The following is a 26,547-nucleotide window of genomic DNA, read 5'->3' as shown; positions in this document are numbered from 1 at the left end:
ACGATGTGATTATGAACAAAGGCTCATGATTAATCCAGTTCTGTGCGAAATACTGAGGTCCATTAAAAGACAATAGGTCTCGGCTGTTTCATTCTTTTTAAGAGCTGTTTAATATTCCGGGGTATGTATGCACCCTGGTTGATTAGACCCTCTCCTATTGTGGAAAATCCCAGCTGTAAGTGTGCTGGGGCGGGGGCGGGGCGGGGTGGGGCTTGCGGGTGGCCCGGGGAAGATCAGGTCCAGATAGGAGCTCTGGTCAAAGTCCTGGTCATCTGGAGGGTGGGGAGGGGGTCACAGGTTCACCGCTGCTTTGTATTGTTTAAGAAAATAAATAAAAATAAATACATGAGATAAAACTGGACCTTGTATTCCTACGATTTTGTTCCACGGGTGCCCGTGGAAAGGGACCTAAGCCCTTCCGTGTTTTGTGCTTGCTCATGGCCTCACAACGAGTGTTTTTATAGCTGAATCTGTAAGCATATCCCTGGCTGTCCCTTGATCCCAGCTTCTTGGAGGTGGGTTGGATGGTTTGCAAAGTTTATTTTCATTGATCTTCCTAAAATGCCATTTTGACCTTGTCACTGTCTTGCTTTAAATCCTCCCTCTGACTTCCTGGAGCTTCTGGGATGAGGTCCAAGAGCCTTAGCCTGGCCACGACATTCAATAGTCAGGCAAAGCGCAGTCCCCATAAGTGGGATGCCTTTTTGGCACGTTTTCCAAGTTCAGGAGAATGTTTTACATTTTTTCTAGAATTCACCAAAGCAGCCACATGTTAATCACCCCCTTTCCTTTGTCCCTTTCTAGTGCCCTGGGCTCCTGGGTTGCCTGGGTCTGCTTTCCTCTCACTGAGAAGGCCTCTCACTCTGCTCCCGAGGACTGAGGCTGTCTGCCCTGCGCCGGGTGAGTGCACTGACTGCGTCACGCCACAAGCACACGCCTGGGGAGGGGGGGCTTCCTCCAGGGCCCCCACTGACTCTGCCCTGCCCTCCAGGGGCCAACACCAGGTTGCCCCAGAATCTATGAGTAGGGGGTGGCAGCATCCCAGGGTTGAGTGTACTGGTGACGGGTTTGGGGTCCATAATTATGGCTTGGAAACCGCTGATTGCGTCTTTTGTGGCCTTGTCCTTGCCAGAGGGAAATGGGCCCAGTCCCAGAACAGAAGGAGGTAAGTCTTAGCATGTGACAGCAGGCCCACCAGCTGTGGTGACTGGCTCTGGAGAGAGGACAGACTGACCGTGCGTGCTAGCTTGGGGATAGGGTCATGTTCTAGAAGGAGTCCAGGCTTTGGGGCGGAGGGGCTCATGATGCCAGGCCCACATCACCGTGGGGGCAGAGGGCCTCCCCTGCTTGTGGGAGGGAGAGAAGTAACCAGACCTGCTCAAGGTATTAGCCTTTTTTTTTTTTTTTTGTCCCTCCAGGGTGGGGTGGGGTGGGGAGGGCACCCCGAGAGGCTGGCCATCTTGAGAGCACACACCCAGCTCCAGAGTGGACATGGAGTGCGCATCTTTGGCAAGGCCCTGAGCAGTCCCATGCCTCAGTTTCCTGATCAGAAAAGCATCTGCACACACCCAGTCGTGATAGGCAGACGGAGCCGCTTACACAGATAAATAACCCAGCACAGTAGCCGGTGGAAAACGGGGGCCTTCCCCCCGCTTCCGTCCTGTCTGAAACCCTGAAGCTTCCCTCCTAGAGATGCAGGCGGCCCCCCATCAGGGCAGGGAGACCCACAGAGGGAGAAAAACAGGCTGGGAGACTGCGGGCCAGAATCAAGCCCCCTCCCCTCGCCCCAGGGTAGACACCTCCAGGGGAGACCCTGGCCTTTCCGTCAGCGGCCTGGCAGGGGAAGGGGCTACCCCTGCCGGGTTTAATTGGGTTCTCCTGAAAAGTTTGGCAATCGTTTATTTTATTTTATTTTTTTAAAGAAATATATATAAAATGTCAGCCTGCTCTTCAGGCACATTTTTTAGGCGTGTGTTTTATGGACTTTGGCAAGGACTGCTGGGAAGGAGCAGTGGTACAGTCTCTAGGGGTTAATAATCCCTGCAAAAACTTCTGGCTAAACCTGACTTCTCCCGAATTTCACAGAAAACGCTCCCTGAGCCAGGCCCAGCCTGAAGGGGGTTTTTGTGCGTGGGGCAGCCTTACCTAGGCAAGCAGGGCTCCTGTGATGCCTTTCACACAAATGTGAACTTCCTTGGCCTCGGGGCACAAAGACTCCTCTCTCCGAAAGGCTGGGTTTGTTTACTCTGGAGCGGCTCACCCTGGGGGCTGTTTCTCGTGCCCCTACCTTGTGGCCCGAAACCCCACTCCCCACTTCCTCACGTGGGGATGCGGGGGCCAGAGCCGGGGAGCCTGGCTCTGTTTGTGTCTGGAGCTGAAGGAAGTATCCTGGGGAGGGGGATACGTGCCTCCTTCCCAGCAGGAGCCCCCTCCCTGGCTGGCCTGCCCTGCAGGGAACACGGGGTGTGCTGTCCTGTAGCCTTTGGCTGCTTAGGGATTTGGGGGGGTGACTTTGCAAATCCACACCAGTGCAAACCTGAGCTCACCCAGCTGCCCCTGACCAGAGACCTTTCTTTGCAGGATTTCTTAGGTGCGTGGCATCTGCTCCGCACCCCACGCTGCCCCCTCCCCCCCACAATGCGGCAGAGGCTGGGACGCATATGCAAATACCACCTTCCCAAACGTTTGCAAATCGACACTTGCAAAGCAATCCTTTAACAGATGAAAACAAGAGCAGGGACAGAATGAGGATGGAAACCCCAGGCTCCGAAACGCAGTTTCCCCAAGGTCTCCCAGCAGCTCCCCGAGTGGGTAGGGGCAGCGGGGCAGTCTGTCTGTCTGTCTGTGGGGAACCAGCCTCCACTCTCCACCTGCAACACGATGCTGCCCCCCCACGGCGGGTCAGAGCAGCTGTTGGGACCCCGACCGTGCCCTGGCAGAGCGGACAGTTAGAAGCGGGACAGTTGGGCTTGGAGTGACACAGGGGCTCCGTCCCCAGGTCCCCAGGTGCCCCTGCCCTCCCAGAGTCTTAGGCTCTTACTGCCCCATGAAAGTGCGTCACTGCCTGGGGTGGGTGAGCTGGGACAGCCTGGTCATTTCACAGACAAGGAACCCCGGGCTGGCCCCTCAGCCAGCCTGTCTCTCTCGTGTGCACGCGCGCGCGCGTGCGCACACACACACACACACACACACACACACGTGCACACGCGTGCGCGCTCCCTGAGCGCCTGCCCTGGGAACAAAGACAAGAAAACTCCTTTAGAAACTGCAGAACAGAGCCTCGTCTAGCGGGGGTCCCCTGATAAAGGCCCGTCCACCCAGAGTTCCTGGGAACTGAGCCCCCATGAATGGGCCTGGAGGTCCAGCGCCCGATGCGGCGTGGGCTGCATTCATCAACATGCAGGTCCCTGGGCCCCACTGCTGGGCGGGGGGCTTTCACGAGTCCCCAGAGCATCCAAGTTACGGTCCAGCAGCCGGCTGAATCCGTGGCTTCGGCCCAGCCTCCAGAAAAAGGCCCTGCTTTTCCCATGACCAGGCGGCCTCTCAACTCACCAGACCGCCCCCTACTCCCCCGGAATCCCCCCTCCCCCCTCCCACCCCCACAGGAAGGCTCCCCGACCCTCCGCACCGCCTGTTGCCCCAGAGAGGACCCAGGCCGGCCTGGCTGGGCCTGGGAGCTGGGGCAGGCACTTGGCCATTTCAGGTGGCCTGGCCCTTGAGATGGGGAGTTAGCTGGGGGACAGCCCCCCTCCCCCCTCCCCCACTGGCCCCGTGCACTCACCCCCATTCTCTGCTCCTCTCCCTCACTGCCTCATTGACAGAAGCGCTCCACCAGCCATCTCCGCGCCTTTGCCATGCAGCTCAGGGCAAGGTACATGGGAAAAGTCCGCGCATCCTTGCTCTGACCCCGGCCTGCCTCCTCCGCAGGCGGCCCCGCGCGGGACTTAGCTCTGTAGGAGCTTCTCAAAGGCCTAGACGTGCGGGCTGCCAGCCCGGGCAGGGAGCCGTGTTGCAGCCTTGCGGCCAAGTACCGGCCTGCCTCTCTCTGCTCGGATGCCTCCCGTAACAGGGAGCTCCCTCTCTCCCCGAGCAGCCCGCTCAGGGCTCGCACACCGAGCTGCTTCGCCGAGCCCTCCCCTGCTTTCTGCATCTGCCTCCGCGGCTCTGCAGCGGCCCCTCGCCCCCTCTGCCCTCGGCTCTCCGCAGACAGCACGCGCACTTCAGTCCTGTCCTTCCCGTGCTGAGGAGCAAGCCCCCGCACCCACCGGGGGATCAGACTTGGGGTCCCTGTCCCTGGCCCGGTCGCAGCCGTCTACACCTGTCCCGGGGCGCCTCTGCCCCAGCTCAGTGGGGTCTGGGACGGAGCCCTTTGCCCTGCTGTTCTGCAGAGAGCCCAGGGGAGGGCGCGGGTCTCCGCTCCCAGGTCCAGCTGCTCGAATCTCTCTGTTAAGCGGTGTCTGAGCCTCCGTTTTTTATGGCCCCTCTGCTAGTTGCCAGGGAGAACGCTCTCTATGCAAACCCCCTGCCTTTTCTGCAGGAGCCGCTGGCTGCCGGCCGGCCCTGGTCAGCCCGCAGTGGCGGCGGCGGCGGCGGCAGCCAGCGGCTGCGGCGGGGCTGGGGGGCTCCTGAGACAGACAGCACCAGACCGGGCTGGACTCCCTGCTTCCTAGCTGTGAGGAGACGCGATTCCCTCTACTTTTCAGAGCCTCTGTGTTTTCTCTGTGCAACAGAGGGGAGAGGGGCTCTCTCCCCGTAAGATGAAACAAGATAAGAGTCGCCTAGCGCACATCAGACACTGCCTGAATGCTTATGGAGTAGACAGCGGGACCCAGGGAGGGAGGCGCTCGTGTAACAAGTGGCTCGCAAGAAAGAAAACAGTCTGGCCTTCCGCGACCCTGCCCCGAATACAAACGGGAACCTGGCCTGCCGGAGACCCCTCTGCCGGCTTAATAGCACAAATCAAGTCAGCCAGAGGCAGCCCCTGGCCTGTGAGCTCACAGTAGATGCAGCAGGCGCTAGAAACGCCCGCGAATCCACATCTGCATTTAATACGGCAAGAATTTGCCTCCTATGTACCACCACGCGGGGCCCCGGGGTGAGGCATGAAGAGATACTTGGTTCTCCTGCCGCCTGGAAGGGCTGGCTTGGACAGCAGGGGGTGCTGTCTGGGAAAGAGAAACCCAGTGGGCTCCGGGCATTTCACAGGCTGTGGGCTCTGGGCATCTTCCCGGGTACTCACTCTCCAGACCACCGCAGGTGCACCTACCTTGTCAGGCCCAGACCCGCCCGAGTGGGAGGCTGGACCCCGAGCTCTGGCAGTCGGCTTCCTGTTCTGGAAGCTCAGTCTGGTGGGGGAGAGAGACAGGGAGTAAGTCAGTCTCTGCACATCAAGAGATCTGGGGTGGGGGGTGGTGGATGATGGCAGGTGAGATTTATGGAGCCTTGTCTCAGGGCCAAGCCCAGAGCTAGGCTGCCTGCACAGGACTCACCCCAGGGGGAAAAAACTCTGAGCACCAGCCTCATAATCCCCATTGGGCTGCTAAGGAAACTGAGGCAGGGGACTGTGAAGTCGCATACTCACCGTCTCTCAGCTGCTGTGAGGCCAGGCTGGGATGGAACCCCAGGCCGTCCGGAGCTCCCCACCACACCCGGCTGCTGAAGACTGCTCGGGAAGGCAGAGCCGAGTGCTGGGGGGGCGTGGGTGGGCAGGGGATGGATTGATTAGTGCTAAGCACCTCCCAGCGGTGCTTGAGATCCCAGCTCCTCTGTGGCCCAATCCGTTTGAAGGGCAGATTCAAAATTAGGTGGTAGCACCTATGGGCAGAGGCTTATGAGAACAGCATTATTAACCTGACGTGGAGAGGGCCCTGCCCACCTCCAAGCAGATTGCAGATAGAGACGGAGGGGGCTGGGGCTTGTTTATGTGGACAGTGCGTGAGAGAGGATGGAACCCATGGGGGGGGGGCACTAGGGCTTCTTCGTGGGGAGGATGGGCTTCGGAGGGGATGAGGGCTTGATGGCTGAGAGGGGGAAGCAGAGGGTAGTCTTCAGGACAGCCCCTCACCTCAGGGAGATGCTCAAAACTGGAACCCACTCTTGGAGGGAGAGTCTCTGGCCCCTTTCCTGACAGGCGCAGGGGCTGGGAGCCTCCCTGCTCCTCAGTTTCCCGAAACGTCACCCTAAGAAAACCCCCCTGTCCCCACACGTTCCCTCCCGCTCCCACCGCTGTTGCAGTCGTCAGACACCTGTCAGCCTGTTGGAGCTGCGTTCAACAGGAGAGCGCTGGTTCCGGGAGGGACGGAGCGAGGAGGGCGAGCTGGACAGGGAGGGGGCGAGGGAGGAGAGCCGTGCCCCCGACTCAGAGAGGCGGCTGAGCCAGGTCTGCAGCCGGGAGGACTTGGGCCACTTAAGATTTGTGCCAACTCACGGTGCAGTGGAATCAGACAGTCTGAATTCTTCCGCCACCAGCCAAGAGTCTGTGGCGCCCCCAAGTGCCACAAGGGGGCTGCCTGGGACACATTTCTGAGCCCAGAAAGTGAGGAGGGGGAGGCTGTCCGTAGGGACCGGTGCTTTTGCTTTTGTAGTGACGCTTTTAACTGCGCGTGATCGAGAAGGGGGGCCAGGCGCCCCGCGCCGGCCAGGGACAGCCGGGAGGGGGTGGCAGGCTCTGGCATGGGGCCGGGGGTGGGGGCCGCCGGCTGCGCCCCTCCCTCACCCGGGGCTCTGTGGCAATGCAGCTGGCTGCGAGAGGGTCGGGGAACTGTCCGGTGGCTGGCTTTCCAGAATGGGGAGAGGGGAGAAGGAGGAGGGAGGGAGCTTTTTCCATGGTGGCGACATGCCCAGGAAGCCCACCACACAGGGGCCAGGATCAGCGAGGGGAGGAGGAGGGCAGGGGTGGTCCACAGGGTCCGGGGAGTTTGGCCGGATCTGGGGTCCGCGTTAGTCCGTTGGCTGTGGGTGATATGACTGATGCAGAAGAGGGGGCTGAGAGAGGGGGAGAAGGGGGCTGAGGACGCCGAGAACTGCTTGGTCCACAGTTTTAGGGCAAAAGCACTAATTCTTTTCCTCCCCAAAAGGCAATTAAAAAAAAAAAAAAGCAAAAAAACCCCGCAAAACTAAAAAAGACCCTTGTAAGCGAGATGGCTCAATGCTTACCAGCCGAGCTGGTCTCAGGCAGGACTCATCAGGTGGGCAGCCCTGCCTTGGAGAGGGGCACTGCTGGCTGGTCCTTTTAGAGCCTGGATGGCTTAGGGAGGGGGAAAGGGGCCAGGGAGAACCCAGGAGGTCCAGAGGGGGAACTCAGGGTATTTGAGGGAAGCAGGAAGAAGGCCTCGGGGTGGCCCGTGGGCATGTCATTCTGCAGCACCCCGCACCTTTGTGCTTTCTCCGAAATCCACCCGAGTCCGAATGCTTTGCCCCCAGCAGCCCTGGCCCGGTACTTATGCCCTCTCCACTTCGAGGCATTTGTCCTCTGAATCGGCCCCCGATACCCCCCGTCACTTAGTTTGGGTGCTCGGCTTCTTTGCTTTTTTTTTCCAGGGGCTTCCCCTCTCCCGCCCCCTCCCCTCCTGCACTTGATTTTTACGTGTTGATTTTTAAAACCTTCAATTATGTAAAATCTGAAATAACCCCAAAGTAGAGAAAATAATACATATTTTCATCATAATTTACACAGTTTCCACATCACTGCCATCCAGGTGCCAACAGCGCTCTAAGCTGTGTGCTGTCCCCTACCAGCCCACCCCAGGCTACGTGGAAGCAAATTCCAAACACCGTGTTGTTTCCCCGGAGCATATCTCCGTGCCTGTCTCGAAGAAAGAAGGACTGTTTTCGGTTTTGAAAACATAACCACAATGCCACCTTCGCCGTTAGAAAACTAACAGCCTTTCCTTAATGTCATCCAACATCTAGGCAGCATCCATATATCCCCGGTTGACTCATAAATTTCTTTTACAGTTGGCTTGTTCAAATCAGTGTCCAAATTCTTTTCCTGCACTTTCATGGGTGCACTGGGATCATGGCAGGTAAGTCCGGATATAAATTCAGGGGTCTGACTATCTACCCTCACATGTAAGTAACCCACCCTCAGTAAACCTCAGTTTTCTTACTGAAAATGGGGCAACTGCTGAGTCTCTCCTGGGGGTCACTTAGAGAATAAGGGACAGTGCCCAGGAAGCCCCCAGCCCTGTTTCTCATACATAACAGACATGGGGCAAAACAGAAGGTGCTAGAATATTCTTTTTATTTTTTCTGGAAACATTTACAGGGGAGTTGGGCTGGGGTAGGCAAAACAGAACTGGCTAGCATGCACAAAACAAAAGGCCCCTGGCAGTCCCGGCCGCCCGAGTGATTAGGACAGTAGGGGTGCCATATCTGAAAGAGGGCGGTCCTGCCGTCTGGGGCCTGGGACCTCCGGCTGGTTCGGAACTGTCACCCCTGCAGCGGACCAGCCACCCAGGACCTACCAGGGACCCCACTGGTTGCCGATCCACTAGATGGCGCACTCTGCTGGGAGTGCAGGAGGGGCCACCACCCCAGAATGCTCTGGCCACCGCCCAGCCCCTGGGGCCACAGGGGGAGCATGCCCCTGAAACACCACGGATAATTTCTAAAGAGCTCTTCTCAATAGGTCATGCAAGATGTACTCCCTGTCTACATCCTGGCCCCGTTGCAGAAGCAGAGGGAATGGACATTTAATGACGTCCACTCTCTCTCTAAATCCTCACCCCAGCTATGACTGATTTCCCTTTCTTTTACAGATGAGAGGACTCTGAGAGGTTGGTGACTTGTCCAAGATCAGCTAGGAAGCAAGATCCAGGACTGCAATCCAGGTTTGTCTGATCCCTGTGCATAGTATGGAGGGCTGGAAGGATGGACGTTCGGTCTGATGGCTGGCTGCATGCTCGCCTTGGCCAGGCATCAGCAGATGGAGAGATGGTGTGGCGGCCAAAGCCTGCTGGTGAGGTGGGGGAGTGAATTCAGGTGCAGAGGGTGTGTAGATGGAAAAGTGAGAGAGAATAGTCCGTTTCTCACCAACATCAAAGGCTTCCTTGGTCTCCGAAGAGGTGTTTCCTCCGATTGGAGCTTGCTGGCGTTTTCTTCTGCTTCTGAGCAAACTGACTGGCTCAGGGGGCTCTGGGACTACAGGTGGGCTGCTGGCTCACAGGGACCAAGTCCCAGCTGTGGCGCTGGAGCGTCTCAGCAGCAACGCTCAGGCCCAGCAGGGGACTGCACTGAGAAAACAGCAGGCAGCCTCCTTCCGCAGGCTCTCCTGGCTGGCTGCGTCCCGAGCCCAGCCTCGTGCTCAGTCCTTCTGTGGCCACGTGGCATAATTTTATCTCATCTAAATCATCACAGTGACCCTCCATGATAACAATCACTACCTTCAATTAAGATACAAGAAAATTGGGGCACCTGGGTGGCTCAGTGGGTGAAATAAAGCGTCTGCCTTAGGCTCAGGTCATGATCCTGGGTCCTGGGATTGAGCCCAGCAGGGAGCCTGCTTCCCTCTCTCTCTCTCTCTCTGCCTGCTTTTCTGCCTACTTGTGATCTTTGTCTGTCAAATAAATAAATAAAATCTTTAAAAAAAAATCCAAGAAAATTGAGGTTTAGGAATGCTAAGTGCGTGGCCCCGGATCATGCAGGGACCCGCATGGAACCAGGATTTGAAGCCTGGTCTGCTTTTTTTTCTTCTAAACTCATATGCTCTTCTATTTCTCTAAGACTGTGTCTGAGAAAAAATGCACTCCTTGGGGTAAACCAGTGTCAGGCTCACCCTCTTGGTTTATAAGGGACCTGGCCCTCTTAACCCCCAGACTCTAAATTTATTTCTCAAGTAACACCTTCTCTAGCTTGTCCTATTTGCTACTATCATACATATAAGGGTCAACTGTACCACTGACATTTGCAGTGTAATTGATCAAGTCCAATTTCTGGTGGTTCCTATGATGTCTGAATATTTAGGGCAGCAGATGTAAAAAATGAATCTAGAGCTTATAGGAGTACAAGGAGAGGAGGGAGGGAATCAGACAGAGGGCTGAAGGACAAATCAGCAAGCCTTCCTGAAGATATGGCTCAAATTTAGCAGATATGTTTTGATAACCTGCATATGGGCTAAGTCCTGTTACAGACATCCCTGATGCTCAGGCTTAATTTTTAGGATGGCCATTGACTAGTTTTGTGAGTATTTAACCTCTGTGCCTCAGTTTCCTCAATAATAATACAGGGTTACCAACAGCACTTTATTATTTTTCCCCACGGCATTAATTATTCATGGGTACTTGAAAATTAAATGAGTCAAACACTTAAAGAGCTTAAAACAGTGTTTCCCATATGGTTCACATTCAGTACCTACTCCATTATAGTTAAAATTGTAATTGTCATGACTTTTTATTGACATGGTATTCAGTATCTCTGCTAAGAATCATTATCTACATTCTATAGGTAGCTGAACAGGTGCTCAGAAAGGTGTATGAGTTTGCTTTTGGAGATGGAGTCTGAAATAGAAACAAATATACATTTAAGCCTAGAAAGTTTTAGCCGTAGCTAAGGAAATGAGAATTAAACATACTAAATGGACAGGATCCATCTAATGCAACATTAGGCCTTGGAATAGAAATTTCCTTGGGTATTGAGAATTATGGAGAGGTTGAATGGGAGCTGAAAAGAAGCTGAGTAGATGAAGAGCAAGGTGGACCATGAAGTTGTGTGTTCAACTGCATGGCTTCTAGCAGCAGTGGGCCAGTTCTTCCTGTATTCTCATATACATTCTTGCCAAATTTGTCTATCTGTTTTTTTTTTTTTATTTTTCCTGGTGGGGGGCAGAAAATAATCACTTTGGAAATTGTTTTTGTTCTTTTGAGGGTGGCCAGCTGGAACGAAGAATTGTTCCATGGAGTCTTAGCTCATGGAGAGCCTGAGGATTGGGTGACCATGTCCCATTTCTGAGCAGGATATTTGCAGCTTAAGCCATGGCAGTGTGTAGCTGCCTGTGGGGGGAGTATCGGGGAGGGGGAATACATTTGGATGCCCCCCAACCCTAGGTAGGATATGGGGCTAGCACCTGTGCTGACTTGCTGGGCTCTGACGGGTGTGTGCTCTGATTCGGCATTTCCCGTCGCCGAATCAGGATCCGTCCCACAATCAGGATCCGTCCCACGGTGTCTTCTTTAAGAAAGTCAGTGTATTTTCCCACCCAGAGTGATTAGTACATCCCGGAGGTGCCCTGTGCCTCTGGAACTGCCTGTGTGGGAGGCGCACTGACCCCTGCCTGCACTCAGGCATTCCCCTTATAGGCTGATGGTGGGGTATCAGAGAGCGAGATCTACCACACACATGAGGCAGTGGGGACAAGTGGGGACAACAAACTGCGGAGCTCAGCACTCTTCGCTGTGTGACCGCTTATCAGTCGCTTAACTGTTCTGATGCTCCGTTTCCCTGGGACATGTGCTCAGCGAGGCTTTCCCGTGGTTGTGGGCTGTCGCTCCCTCTCCTGCTTTTTTTTCTTTCGTAGTTTTACCGCTGCGTGGTGTACCTCGTTACTGGGCTTATCTTTAATTTTGTCCGTTCAGTCTCCACCCGCGGGATGTGAGCTCTCAGATTTTGTCTGTTTTGGTCACTGCTGTAACCTGGGACCTAGACCGGTGCCTGGCACAAAATGTGTGCTCAGAACTTTTGGGGGGAAGAAAAAAAGAGGTGCTGTTGTGTTGTACGCGCTCTCCCCCCAGAAGACAGTCTGTGCACACCAGGCAGGGAGAGTAGTGCCTGGGGCACTGTCCACGTTCAATCAGTATCGGCTAATTATGATTATTATGTCTAATTCACAGGGCTGCTGTGAGGATCAAACAAGATAATGTATGCTAAGGCGTGCTGCGAACACTACGTGCTGGGTGCAGGAGGTACAGCATTAATAATCCTCTGATGCTTGGAGGGAACGCGCACTTCAACTCGATGCTTTTCCCTTCCACGCCACCTGGGAGGGAGGGCAGGCTGGTGGGTTATTGACACCTGAGGCTCAGGGAGGGGAAGGGCCTGGCCCAAGGCCGTGAGGTGGGGTGAAGGCAAAGGCAGTTCCCAGCCTGATGGGAGAGCCCCTACGCGGATACCTTTATGCACAGAGTACATTATACACACACAAGTGGGATGGATGGAGGTCTTACAATTTAATCTGTTTTTAATGTTTCATGTTTCAAGAGTTGCACTGTGGTGAGGGTGCTGGGCACCTACCAGGCCAGTCGGGGAGGGCAGGGAGGAAGGTGGCTGTATTGGCAGTAGGGGTCGGCGCAGGCGCATGTGTAGTGTCTGGGAAATGATTCGATCATCAAGAATCTCCTGGCATCGACTTCCCCGAGGGCAGCCCCATCTCATGAAGCGGATTTCAGTTTTCTAAAGCGCATCCCTTAGTTGGATTTCTATTTTCCAGGGCACTTGTTTAAGCTTTGATGCCGTGTCCAAAAAAGAACAGATCCCAACAATTTCCTGCCCGAGGCCCATCCTTCCCGAAACCCTCGGCTTGGCCTGAGCATCAAGATAATTCGTTTCTCTAATCAGATTGGGGGCTGTTTGGCCAGCGGGGTGGGCGGGTGGGCTGGGGAAGGGGGGAGGGTGTTCCAGGGTGGGGAGCCGCTTGAGGAACTGCCGCTAGCTAGCTCACTGCACCCTCACGCTGGACCCACGAGGGTGCTGCTGTCCTCAGTCTACAAATCGCACAAGTCGGGGCACAAGACAGAGAGGCCAGGTCACGTCTCTGCAGTTACACAGCTCGTGAGTGCCTGCTGGGGTGGAACCTGGTCTGTCTGTCTGTCTAGCACCACAGCTCGGGCGCTGCTGCACAGGGAAGAAAGATTTGGGTGAGGGGCTCAGAGGCAGGGTGGCGGGTGGGGGAGTTGACCTGGTTGCCCTTGGTGGGACAGTAATGGCCGATCCTGCTCAGGGACTAGTGCTGCGACTAGCTTCCGGATGAGGAAACGGGCACAGAGAGGTTCGTTCACTTCCCTGATGCCACCCAGCCTGTCAGGGTTTGAGTCTGGATTCGCAGGCAGGCAGTTTGGTGTTGAGCACGTGTGTTCTAACTCCTGGGGGCTGTGTCTTACGACGGTGAGCGGGTAGTCACGGCACATGATGCTCAAGGACCTCGATTTGAGTCCTTTTACTAACCAACCCCTGGCAGGTGTGCTCCTCCGTGAGTCATACGAAGTCATTCTCCCCCCTTGACAGCCCTGCAGAGGCCCTGCAAGCCAGTGGCCCATGGAAGTTATTTGCCAGGAATCCACATAGGTGATCAAACTTTCTAAGTTCATGAATGGGGAAGGGGAGGGTGCTTGGCAGATTCGGGAATGACCAATGAAGGCAGAGGGCAGCAAGGGTCCACGAGCGGGGACGTGGGCGTGGGGGTCAGGCATGGTTCTCGCATAGGTTTTAAGAGTCAGTAAACTAACAGAGGGGCAACCCTGGGGGAGTGGCCAGAAGTGACCCTGAACCAAGGTTCACGATTCAGTCTCCACAACCGAGGGCTATCAAGAGATCGGAGTGGTTTGTGGTTATTAATTTTATTATTAAAAAGAATAAAGATTCAAGAAATAATGTAATAAAGGCCTCAAATACAGCAATTGTGAGAAGGTGTTCTGGACAAAAGATTATGATTAACCCAAGTCAGCTAACCCGATATTAACAAACAAAAGAGGTCTAGGCTATTTTCTTCCTTGTAATGGGGCTTTGTGTTTCGTCGAATGGGCACATGGGGGTTTTTCATGACAGAGGACAGATCTCTGTGGGGAAGGAAACTGTACATGGGTGTAGGCGGGGCTTAGTGGGTTTTACTGAATAGTTAAAGGTGAATGAATGCATAAGTAAAATTATGGAGGTCTAATGAGGATGTATTTTTAAACAAGGCTTGTGAGTAATCTGTTGTATCCAACTGTAGTTACTACAAAACAAAAACAGAACAGAACGGAAACAAAGCCCAGGGTGTTGGGATGGTGGGTGGGCAGGCAGTCCATCAACAGTTATGTAGAAAGCTCATTGGTCTGGGGGCTGGTTGCGGGCTCTGAGTGTATTTGCTGTATAGTTAACTATGAATCGGATGAGTAACCAACAGGGTTGCAGGAGGGTAGGCGGGGGAGTCGGCTGGGGTAGCTGGGTAACGGGCATTAAGGAGGGGATGTGATGTGATGATCGCTGGGTGTTAACTGATAAATTAACAGAACGTTACATGTGAAACTAATGAGGTACTTATATGATGTCTAATTGAGTTTAAATGAAAAATTAAAAAATGAAGTAGTCGAATAAATAAATGAAGGAATGAAAAAGAGCTGGTAATAAAGCACCAAAGATAATGTTTTATGAGTTATGGGTTAAGATTAATACACTTGTACAATGATGGGCCATTGTAAATCATAAAACAAAGCAACGCTCTCGACCTTTGTGGGTAAGAAGCATTGGACTAGAAGTGCCAAAATAAGTGCTGATGGACATTGTTGTTCTGCATTAGTGCTGACCTGATGTGTTTATTGTATTGAACAAAAAAATAAGTCAAGACAGTAAAAGGGAACAATGTAGGGAACAGTGATGCTATCATACCTGGAATCAAAGATTGTTACTGCCTCAACTCTGTGTATCTGAGTCCACTAGCAAGAAGACCTGGGCTGGTTCCTTTGTGGGTAAGAAGTATAGAGCAGATGCTTACAGTGGCTGTTCCTCTTGTTTTTGATGAGGTCATGCATGTTTATTATCATGAGATTATTATGTGAAGAAATACATACAGTGAGACCTATGCTTAGGCCGGTGGTGAGAGTGTGTCGTGAACCAAATCTTGGTTAGTCTTGAGCTGCTCATCCAACAGCCATTAGAGAATACCTGGTGGTTTTATCCTTTTTAATCTGGGCCTTGTGTTCCACAGAACGGAGGCCCTAGAGTGGGTCTCGTGACACTGTGTTGATGAAGACCTTGGCCGTGACCTCTCTGGGAAATAAGCCATGGATCAACCAACGTGAGTGATGGTTAGTCTTACTGTTCTGAGGTTGCGTGGTTAGCTGATGTGTGTGTGTGTGTGTGTGTGTGTGTGTGTGCGTTATTAAACATGAACAGGCACAAATACAGTCAAAGATGGTCAAGCATAGACCCATGAGGTGACTGTGTCATGAACCAAGATGGTGAACATTTGGTATAATTGTCACCAAGTTAAAAAACAATATAACTAGGTTGCGGTCTGTGTAGAAGTTGAGCAAATAAAAAAAGATTATATTCATATATACATATATACATATTTTGATTGTTATGTTAGTCACCATACAATACATCATTCGTGTTTTTTTTTCTTTCAAAATTTTATTTATTTGACACAGAGAGATCACAAGTAAGCAGAGAGGCAGGAAGTGGGGGGGAAGCAGGCTCCCTGCTGAGCAGAGAGCCCGATGCGGGGCTGAGCCCGATGCAGGACCCTGAGATCATGACCTGAGCCAAAGGCAGAGGCTTTAACCCTCTGAGCCCCCCAGGCGCCCCACATCATTAGTTTTTGATGCCGTGTTCCAAGATTCATTGTTTGCGTGCAACACCTCGTGCCCCATGTAATCCGTGCCCTCCTCAATACCCACTTGCACATAGATGTATATAACATGCATATCTCTTTATATAGATATAATTGTTGCTTTTTCTTATTCTTGGGATGAATGATGAGTTCCTGTTTATTGATTTATTATAAATAAATGAATGTGTACATAAGATCAGAAAGGATTAAGCATGGACGAGTAAAGACAAGATTTATGATTACATAATCCTGCAAATTTGATACACATTATTTTATTTGTTTTAATAGCATTTTACTCTTAATTTTTACACTATGGTTTCTGTACCCACTTCTGCATTGATGAACTTGGGTGTTAACTTGGTGAAAGTGATGGTCAGGGAGACATAGATCCTGATAGTTCTCTGTTGGTGGTATTCTTTTATGAGTTTTTGAAAGGAATAGATAAAATTAGAAAGGGCCAAGTGAAGACCAATGAGGATAATGTTTCATGAACTAAGGTTCATTATTTTAATTCCACACACGTGAAAGCCACTGAAAATGATTCAGGGTGTTCCGTTTTTGAACGGTTTTCTTCTGTTACACAAACTGGACACGCCATGGTTCGTTTAGTCATGCAACGTTGACGAGGATGTTGAATCTCGTTTGGCTGGATAAGGTACGTGAAGACAATGTGAGTAATAGTGGATGTTCTTACATCTTCGGTTGGGAAGTGGTTCAAGGGTGTTCATGACTAAGGAAATGCACGTGTGCCCAAATCAAGGAATAAAGAGATGGCAAGCAAGGGCCCATGAGGAAAATATCTCATCACCCCAGGATTCAGATTATTCTAATTCTGTACATCTAAGGTCCATTAACAAAAAAACCTGTGTTGGTTAAGGAGTAGTCAATACTCTTGTTTTTGCATCACGGTGTTGTTGGATGTTGATTTTAGTAAAAAATAAGTAATTACATATTTGCATAAAATACAGGAAAGGCCAAAACATGGATGGGTGATGAGAAGGGCCCGAAAATGACAATTAATTTAGTTCTGCACTTCTGACATCTACCGAAATAATCTAGTCTGTGTCATGCCTTTTACCAGCTACCTTGTTTCACTGAGTATATATGCATCATGTATTTAAACAATTTTCCTCGAATAGAGATCTAAGATGCTAACTCTGAGCGAGGAGCACAAGGGGAAATGGAAGATCATGTCTCCGTTCTCACCTGCAAAAAACTGGATTTATGGTTGGTCATTAAAACTTCTTTAGAAATGACCAAATCAAATAAGAGGGAATCAGCAGGGACTCATGATCAAGAACTATGATTAACTCATGTTAGTTTCATTAGAAAAAGTTCTAGACTATTCTGTCAAAGATAAGGAGTATTTATTAGTGTTGCCTAATAGAATTTTCCGCCAGTGTATCTGAAGAACTGAATTTTTAATTTTCTTTGATTTTTATTAAATTTTATTAAATTTAAATTGCGATATGTGACTAATGGCTACTCTGTTAGTCAATTGTGTTGGGTAGTTGGGTAATGGGAGTTTCTGGAATATTAAGTATGAATAAATGTATAAATTAATGAAACACAAATTAATAATAGAGGGTTAGTTATGGGCTAGAGATGAGAGTGTCTCATGAAACAAAGATGATAATTAACCCAATTCTGTGCAACTGAGAGTCACAGGCAAAAAACTCTTAGGTTCATGGAAGAAAGACACAGGCTTATTCATTTATTTTATCAGCTATTTAAATTACCTTGTGTGTGTTCTGCAGCTTATGTGAATGTTTCTCGGACATTGAAGATCTTTGTATCTTGGTGGGAGAGGGTCAGAACTGTTTTGTCCAAGTCACAGTTGGAGGGTTGAATAGTGCTTTCATCAGTATTCCTCACATTATAATATTATTTACTTTAAAAAATGAATAACAAAGATCAGTCCATGCATGATACAAGGGTGACAGTGTGGCATGGACTAAAGTCTGTGGTTTGTGTCAGTCACCACCACCACAAAGCCCATACGACTTTCTCACAATGGATTGGAGGAAGCATTCCTTTCCCTAGGCCCTTTGAAGCAAGGTCGTTTTCAGAAAAAGATGAAAGAGAACTCTCCATTTTATATTTGGTTAATGTTTCATTTTATCTTCCATCACTCTTGATTTATACATTCCACCATTGATCACGATTTGGGTGTCTAACATGTTGATAGAGAAACACGAGTAAAGACTGTTGGTGAGTGAATGGATGGAGGAACGAATGAACAAATGTATAATTGATTCAATAAAGAGAGTCCCAAGCCTTGACCGATGATGAGTACCTGGGGTGTCTGAACCAAGGATTTTGATTAAACCCTAAAACTCTGAGGTCCATCGTACAAACCAACCTCTCATCCTGCCTTGGCGGGACACGACCTGGGGCAGAAGTTAGGAGGAATACAGGCATCTTGCTTGGGGCTTTGGTACCTCTTAGATCTAGGTCCTTTTATTAGTGGATCGGCATGTGAGTACATAAAGAAACATATCTATGAATAAAGACAACGAGGGCTAGGTATTGGCCAATTATGAGAGAATCTAATGAGAAATACATTATTATTAAAATATTTCCGAGGACCTGAGTTCCAAGAAGTGAAGAGTTCGAGGGTTTTGCCATGTTTTGTCGGAAACATGTAGGCAGATGACCATAAGCTTCTGGCTTGGTGGTGGTTAACTTTATTAAGAATTTTATTAAGAAAAGCGGGGAAAAAAGGGAAACATAATAAATATTGATTATAGAATACTTAATTAAAGAATACCAAGCATGGGCCGTGTTAATGTGTTATGTGAGAGGAGTTACGATTAGATTACTTATTCTCAGTCAGTATCATTTTCGAAAAACACATGTTTTTCTGTGGGTATTTGAGTAGATGGGAAGAGACTAGTATCATTTAGATATGTCTGGATATGTAGTTTCACAACATTGATGATATTCTAAGTGACCGAAGAGGTGATTTCAAAGAGGGCAGACATGCACCAAGGAGGACAGTACGTCATTAGAAGAAGTTGGTTATTAACCTTGCTCTGCCCTTCCGATGTCCATATAAGTAAAAGATTTCCATGTGGGGCTCTGCCCACTTTGGGTAAAGGGCATAGAGACCATTACTTATCATAATATTTTGTATTTTTTTTTTAAAGATTTTATTTATTTGACAGAGATCACAAGTAGGCAGAGTCAGGCAGAGAGAGAGAGGAGGAAGCAGGCTCCCTGCTGAGCTGAGAGCCCGATGTGGGACTCGATCCAAGGATCCCGGGATCATGACCCGAGCCGAAGGCAGAGGCCTTAACCCACTGAGCCACCCAGGCGCCCCTGTATTTTTTTTTTAAAGAGAAAATACGAACAAGTCATTTCATGAGCAAATAAACCGAAAGCAAACAAATAAAGGAACAAAGTTACAGGGCGCGGTCAGGCATGGACCCTTGATGAGACTATGTCAGGAAAGGAAGATATAAATTTGCCAGATTCTAATCGAGGAAGATCCACACGAAAGGCAGTCTGCGCTCAGCCTTCTGTGGTTAGAGTTTGATAGACAGGACTTGGAATAGGCCTAGTTCTTAACTCTTGTACTAGGATGTCGACTTAGCGGTTGTCATTGTATTAGATACATAAATAATTAAAGAAGTCAGTAAATAAAAAGAGGGCCATTTAGGGGCTAATAATGGGAGCGTAATAAAAAGGGATTTATGATAAATCTAGTACAGCAGGACTCAAGTGTCTTTAAAAAAAAATCTACATCTGTACTGGTTCAGTTTTCTGAAATCTGCTTTTTACTTCGCAGATTCAGTCTGATTTCTTCGTTATCCCCTGAGGAAGACCTTGGCTGTCCCTTCTGTGGGTAAGGAGCAAAGTGACTCATGTAAGTGACAGTTTGTGCTCTCGGTTTGACGGTGATTCATGCGGGTTTTTGGTGGGATTGTCCCGAGGGCAGGGCGGCCACCGCGAACATCAGTGAAATCAGACACACGGGGCCTGGGCCGCAGCGGGGAATGTGTAGTGAGCCACGGAGTAAGATTCGTCCGTTTTAGTTCGAGATCCATTAGAAACAAAGTCTGAGGGTTTGTTGGGCATTCATTTCCAGAGTTCCTTACTGTTCCATTTTATGTCTGCACCACATTCTAAGAACATTCTCTGTTGATAACCGTCAAGGTTAAGTGTTTGAGGAAGGAGTACCTAGGAAGATAGAAAATGTTGCCAGCATCCTAGTGATGGAGAGAGTCAACTGGTAGATCCAGTGTACTCTTTTTTAAAATATGAAGAAATTGGGGCACCTGAGTGGCTCAGTGGGTTAAAGCCTCTCCCTTCGGCTCAGGTCATGATCCCAGGGTCCTGGGATCGAGCCCCGCGTCGGGCTCTCTGCTCGGCAGGGAGCCTGCTTCTCCTCTCTCTCTGCCTGCCTCTCTGCCTACTAGTGGTCTCTGTCTGTCAAATAAATAAATAAAATCTTTAAAAAATCTGAAGAAATTAAGTGAAAGATAAGCAAACAGAGCAGTGAAACACGAGGGGTGTGTAGGAGCAAGTTTATCGATTAATCCATACATACAGCGCTGAGGCCCAATTAAAAGGAGATCTCATTTACCAGCTCTGTGGGAAAAGGCTTGTAAACAGCTCTATGCAGTATTCAAAGATCTGGTTTCCAGGTTTTCGTAGGAAGTAACTTTTTTTTACATCAACGAGGCCATGAATGAAGCGATCAATAAATAATGCATAAACAATCAATACACGAGGTACAAATAGATAAATGAAGTAAAAGAATGTTGAGCTTAGATCAATGATGAGTAGTTCTGGGGTATATGAATCAAGCATTTTGATTAAACCCTAAACTCTGAGGTCTGTGTAATATTGTATGTTAACTGTATAGGAACTGAAATTAAAGTAAACTAGTAAATATAGAAACCTAGTCATTTTCTCTTAAGAGACTAGGGTTCAAGGCCTTTGGGGATCTGATTCTTCTTCGTGCTTAGCCATTGTCTGCGTATGGATTGTATGGGTGTTAGTGAGTCCAGGAATGCGTGCATATTTGAATGTCTGAGTGAAGACAAGGTCACGTGTGAATCATTTAGGAGACTGTGTCATGGACACATGTTATTAGGAATACATTTGTTTAATAGCAAGTTTCAACATAACACATAGGTAAAAGCTGTTGCCCCCTTCAGAGCACACAGGAAGCCCAGACACGTGGGAGCACACGGGGACGTGTCTGTGTACGCATGTCCGCAGTCTGGATCGGTGGGAATTTGCTGGTTGTTGGTTTTCTTAAGAAGAAGGAAAAAATGTTTACATAAAGCAATGATGACATAACTCTCTTCTTGAAAAGAAGCAAGAACGGGTCAGGGTCGAGGATACGCTGGGTGACACCCGTCATACTTCATTTAGTTGCGTTCACTGAATTTTATTTAAAAGCCCAAAATGGGGCGCCTGGGTGGCTCAGTGGTTAAGCCGCTGCCTTCGGCTCAGGTCATGATCTCAGGGTCCTGGGATCGAGTCCCGCATCGGGCTCTCTGCTCAGCAGGGAGCCTGCTTCCTCCTCTCTCTCTCTCTGCCTGCCTCTCTGCCTACTTGTGATTTCTCTCTGTCAAATAAATAAATAAAATCTTTAAAAAAAAAAATAAAAGCCCAAAATGAACAAGGGGACGGAGTTATTTCTGTGGACAATGAGTGTGTGGCTATGGGCAGTTGTTACTGTGTTTAGGTGTTCAAGTGTAGGCTTGTAGAATCCCCAAATAATTATGTATTGTTGTAAAGTTACTTAGGGAATGGATGTGATCACTTAATTTTTTTAGAGGGGGAAGGGCAGAGGGAGGGAACCTTCAGCAGGCTGCACACCCAGTGTGGAGCCCTGTGCGGGGTTCAGTCTCACGATCCTGAGATCATGACCGGAGCCGCAATCGAGTCAGACATTTAACTGACTAAGCTGCCCACCCACGCTGCCACAGCATGATCCTTTTCTTTTTTCTTCAAATTTTTCTTCTCTCTCTCTTTTTTTAAGATTTTATTTATTTATTTGACAGACAGAGATCACAAGTATGCAGAGAAGCAGGCAGAGAGAGAGGAGGAAGCAGGCTCTCCAATGAGCAGAGAGCCCGACGCGGGGCTCGATCCCAGGACCCTGGGATCATGACCTGAGCCGAAGGCAGAGGCTTTAACCCACTGAGTCACCCATGATCATGCCCCAGCATGATCCTTTTCAAATCATTACTTACAGGAGGGCGAACTGGGCAGTATGGAGGGTGTGACATGAAGTCAACGAGCCATCTCTACTCTTCTGATAAAGAAAATTGGGATCTCGTTTCTTCCTACTTGGGTTGAGGACATGGAGAGAGGTTTTTGGAATGATGGTATTTCAGTTCTGGGTTTCAGCTGGAAAGTTTCTATCATAGGGACATGTATAGGTAATTTTATCATATTTTATATTTATGTTCTGTGTAATGCATTACATATAATGTTAGGTTTTGAAATGTGTCTTCCTCATTTATTATGACTATTTAAAAAAATAAATAGGGGGTCAGATGATTCCACAGCGATTAGATAGATAAGCAACGAAACTAGGAGTGTTGAGAATGGAAGCAACGAAACTAGGAGTGTTGAGAATGGGCCATGATGCCAGTTTCTAAATCTATACAATGTTGCACAGGTAAAGGTCCTGACAGTAATTATTAGGCTGTTACTTAAGAGTAGGGAGTATAATGGTTACAAGCCTCATTCCCTGTCAAGTCTTAGATCCCATGATGTTTACCTTTCCAAAAATTAACCATAAAATGAGCTGACAAATAAGAAGGAGCACAGGTTTTGCACCAGTAATGAGAACGTGATATGACCCAGCTTTCTTATTAATCTGACCGTGTAAAACTCACGTCTACTTAGACACATCTAAGACAGACTGTCTAGAATTGGCTTTTTCATTTAGAGCATGGACACACCACAGCCAGCTTAATCATCCTCTGACGGTGAAGGTCTCTGTTGTTGCCTCTGTAGGTAAAGAGCACAGAGAACAGGATAAATAGCCATCAAAGTCTCTGTTCTTAGGGGAGATTGTTCATGAATTTCCAAGGCAGTATTTTTAAAAACTGGCTTCATGGAGAAAGATAGATACAGGGTTAGAGATATTTACATAGATACGAAATCAAAGAATGACAAACATTAACCAAGGATATGAATATGTTATGAACCCAGGTTCACGGATTAGTCCTTTCCGGGGCCACATAAAAGTATGTCATCTTAGTCTGGCACCCAGGTACATGTAGAAGAATATCCCTTCCTTGGTAAAGGTCAAGGTTATTTCCTTGCGAGGGAGGAGAACATAGGAGGGTAGGAGACAGCGACCATTTTCGAGTTGTGAGGGAGAGGATGGCTCAGTGGTTCACGTTACCTTCTTTGCCATGTGGACACGTGAAGTAAAGAGAAAAGCAAAAACGTGTTATCGATGTGATATTGACTGGAAGCACAGCGGGACCCCCCAGAGGTGCACTGATGAAGGACATTGAATGTCCTTCAGCACGTGGGGCAGGTACCAGACGAGTCTTGGTGAGAATCATTCCTCTCATTCTTGGCATTTGTTATTCGTGGCTTTGGACTCTATTACATGCATGTAAAAATGATGCAGAAAGGAACGTGTGAATGAGGAAGACAGAAGATGCCAAGTTGAGGGGCATTTGGGGGGCTCAGTCAGTTAAGCATCTGCCTTCGGCTCAGGTCGCGTTCCCAAGGTCCTGGGATTGGGCCCCTTGTTAGGCTCAGTGGGGAGCCTGCTTCGCCCTCTCCCTCTGCCCCTCCTCCCCCTGCCCTTGCTCTCTCTCTCCCTCCCTCATAAATAAATAAAATCTTTAAAAAAAATTGCCAAGTTTGGATCAGTGATGAGTACCCTGGGGTGTCTGAATTAAAGATTTTGATGAAGCTCCGTAGCTCTGAGGTCACTCCGAGAGGTCTGCTTATTCCCTCCGTGGTGAACGTACTTGCGGAGCACGAGAAGAATATTCAGGGGTCCTGCTCTTCGGCTGTGTGCTGTGTGGGTGTGCAAGGTTTTTAATCACAAATGAAGTAATGCCCCGTTAAGGAAAGAGATGAAGGGACGACTGGGGACAAGGAAAGGCACACATCATTCAATTGCGAGAGCATGTTTCGAAACCTTTCGGAAGCGGTGAGGTCTGGGAAAATAAGTAGGTCAAGGTTTTACTCTGTTCGGCAGGGGACAAATGGTAAGGTGTGCCCAAGATGGGATGTTGTGATTATGAATTGATGGTGGGTTTGCTGATGGCTCATTTTATTAAGGAAAGGGAAAGATGTTTGCCTCGGTAAATAAGAAGACTTGAATTGAAGAATAAGGTTATGGACCAGTGATGAGAATGGGTCCTATAACAAGATGATTTACTGTGAGCAAATGATCACGTTAAAGTTTTGTCCAGCGAGTTATGACATATTACATGTTCTTGTAAGCGTATGAATAGACTCATATTTTATTTAAAAGGCGAAAATCATACTCTAGTTAGGACCCTTATTATGGATACAGGATAATGATTATCCTGTTTCACACTACTGTTTGTATATTTAAAAAAAGCTCGGCTTTTCTTGCTTTGTATAATGAACACAGACAGACACACATAGTAGTTACTGCTTTTCTGAGGGGCTGCCTAGTTTACCATTTTTCTTTCTTTTTTTTTTTAATTGAAGTACAGTTAATGCACAGTATTGTATTAGTCTCAGGTGTACATCATAGTGATTTGACAGCTCCGTATGTTATGCTCGCCATAAGGGAACCTACCATCTTCGGCTTTTCTTTCTTTCTTTTTATTTGGAGAAGAAAAAGAGAGGGAATGGGGAGAGGGGAAGAAGCAGAGAGAGAAATCCTTTCTTTCTTTTCTTTTTTTTTAAGATTTTATTTATTTATTTACACAGAGAGATCACAAGCAGACAGAGAGGCGGGTGGGGGGTGGGGGGAACCAGGCTCCCCGCTGAGCAGAGAGCCCCATGTGGGTTTCTACCCCAGGACTCTGAGATCATGACCTGAGCAGAAGGCAGACGCTTAACCCACTGAACCACTCAGGTGCCCCAGGAGAGAAATCCTAACGCAAATTCTCTGCTGAGTGTGAAGGCTGACATGGGGCTCGATCTCAGAGCCCTGAGATCCCAACCTGAGCTGAAATTAAGAGTCCGATGTTTGACCAACTAAACCACCCAGGTACTCCCTGCCTTTAATGACCAACAGGTAAAATTGTTCCATGAGTAATTGAATGAATGAATGAATGGATACATTAAGCAGAGTCAACCATGAGCCATTATTAAAAATATGCTATGAAACAAGGATTTAAATTTATCCAGTCAATACAAGAAAGACCCATTGAAAAGGAGAATGTAGATTTTTACTCTGTGTCAAGTACATGGGCGTGTGTATAATAGTCATGGTTGTTACTTGCAGGTTGAGTAGTCGATGTGATGGTGTTCATTATGTTATTTAAAATTAAAATTAAATGATGGAGTAAATAAACAGTAGTGATATTCTTGAGCCAATGAAAATAAGGGCAAGTTTTATGTGTAATCTGGAGCTCCATAATTAATATCTTTTAAACATACTTAAATTTATGATTTTTTCATCTTTATTATTATTTTGCTTTTTTCCATATTTTTTTAAAAGATTTTATTTATTTATTTGACAGACAGAGATCACAAGTAGGCAGAGAGGCAGGCAGAGAGAGAGAGAGAGAGAGAGGAGGAAGCAGGCTCCCTGCAGAGCAGAGAGCCTGACGTGGGGCTCGATCCCAGGACCCTGGGATCATGACCTGAGCTGAAGGCAGAGGGTTTAACCCACTGAGCCACCCAGGAGTTCCAGTTTTTTCCATGATTTTTAAAGCCTGATTTTTATCTCAGAATTAAGGCACTATAGTTGATTAAATCATATCTAATGATGACGATGCTGGCTCTGGGGTTAAGGAGCAGAAATACCGAGGTGAGTAATGGTCAAAATTTATGTCCTCAGGGGAACTTGCTCAAGGGGGTTCACTGAAGTATTCCAAGGAATAAAGAGCCACATAGAAGTGTAACATTGAAGAGTGCTGCGTATCACCTACGACAGGAATAGATTAAGAACCCTAGATCATGATGATTCATTCCATTTTGCACACTTGATGACTCCTTAAGAAAAGATGGGAGGTGTTTCATACATGTTCATACATGATACTTACATGACCGTGGATTTTAACATTCATCCCTTCAGATGATTCAGGGAGCACACGTGTGCTGCTCTGAAGGCCACTGCAAAGGAGAGCTGATGTATTAGCTTTATGAGAAACTGATAGATCTTTGTCATATGCAAGACACTCTTTTTGAGCTTTTGTAGTTTGTGTGTATTGACTCTTGTCATTGAAACAGTCAATGAAACAGGAAAGAAAAGGTTAAAAGACTGAAAGAAAAAGAATGCAGAGCTGGGGACAGGGATGGCTCCTGGAGCAGCGGTTGAGTCTGAATCTAAAATTGTATCGGATGTGGGGAAAGGGGACTCTCTGGCACAGTTGGTGGGAGTGGGAGCCGGCGGAGGCCCTCTGGAGAACAGGAGGGAGGCGCCTCAGAAATTAAAAACTAGAACTGAGCTGCAGTCTAGCAATTGCACTACTAGATATTTACCCAAGGAATACAAAATTACTAATTTAAAGGGACACAGGTGCTCTTACGTTTCTGGCAGCATTAGGTACAGTAGCCAAGATCCGGAAGCAGCCCAAGAGGCCGCGGATGGATGAAGGCGTAAAGGAGAGGTGGGATGTGTAGCTGTGCACCATGGAACGTCCCTCAGCCAGCCAAAAGAATGAAATCTTGCCATTGGCAGTGATGTGGTTGAAGCTAGAGAGTATTACGCTAAGTGAAATATGTCAGTTGAAGAAAGAAATGCCTTATGATTTCACCCCTGTTTGGAATTTAAGAAACAAAAGGAGCATAAGGACAAAAGAGAGGCAAACTGAGAAATAGACTCTTAACTACAGAGGACAAACCGATGGTCCCCAAGGGGAGGTGGGGGCGGGGTGGGGGAC

The 26,547-nt window shown here is 48.6% G+C and overlaps 1 long non-coding RNA gene across 7 annotated transcripts in view; it reads left to right on the top strand.

The window, feature by feature from the left end:
- Positions 1 to 26,547, top strand: part of LOC309868143 — a 32,843-nt gene that overhangs the window by 2,599 nt on the left and 3,697 nt on the right. For 3 of the 7 annotated variants that reach the window (XR_014313519.1, XR_014313520.1, XR_014313521.1), the window contains exons 3-6: positions 805 to 8,831; positions 11,826 to 11,897; positions 14,897 to 14,986; positions 19,314 to 19,391. This is a non-coding gene — a long non-coding RNA (uncharacterized lncRNA). Of the gene's footprint in view, positions 1 to 804; positions 8,832 to 11,825; positions 11,898 to 14,896; positions 14,997 to 19,313; positions 19,392 to 26,547 lie in introns of all 7 variants that reach the window. The other 4 variants (XR_014313516.1, XR_014313517.1, XR_014313518.1 and 1 more) reach the window with 4 other exon arrangements.

Source organism: Mustela nivalis (assembly GCF_964662115.1).
Source record: "Mustela nivalis genome assembly, chromosome: 6".
NCBI classification, from domain to species: Eukaryota; Metazoa; Chordata; class Mammalia; order Carnivora; family Mustelidae; genus Mustela; species Mustela nivalis.
This window is presented reverse-complemented; position numbering and strand designations above follow the sequence as displayed.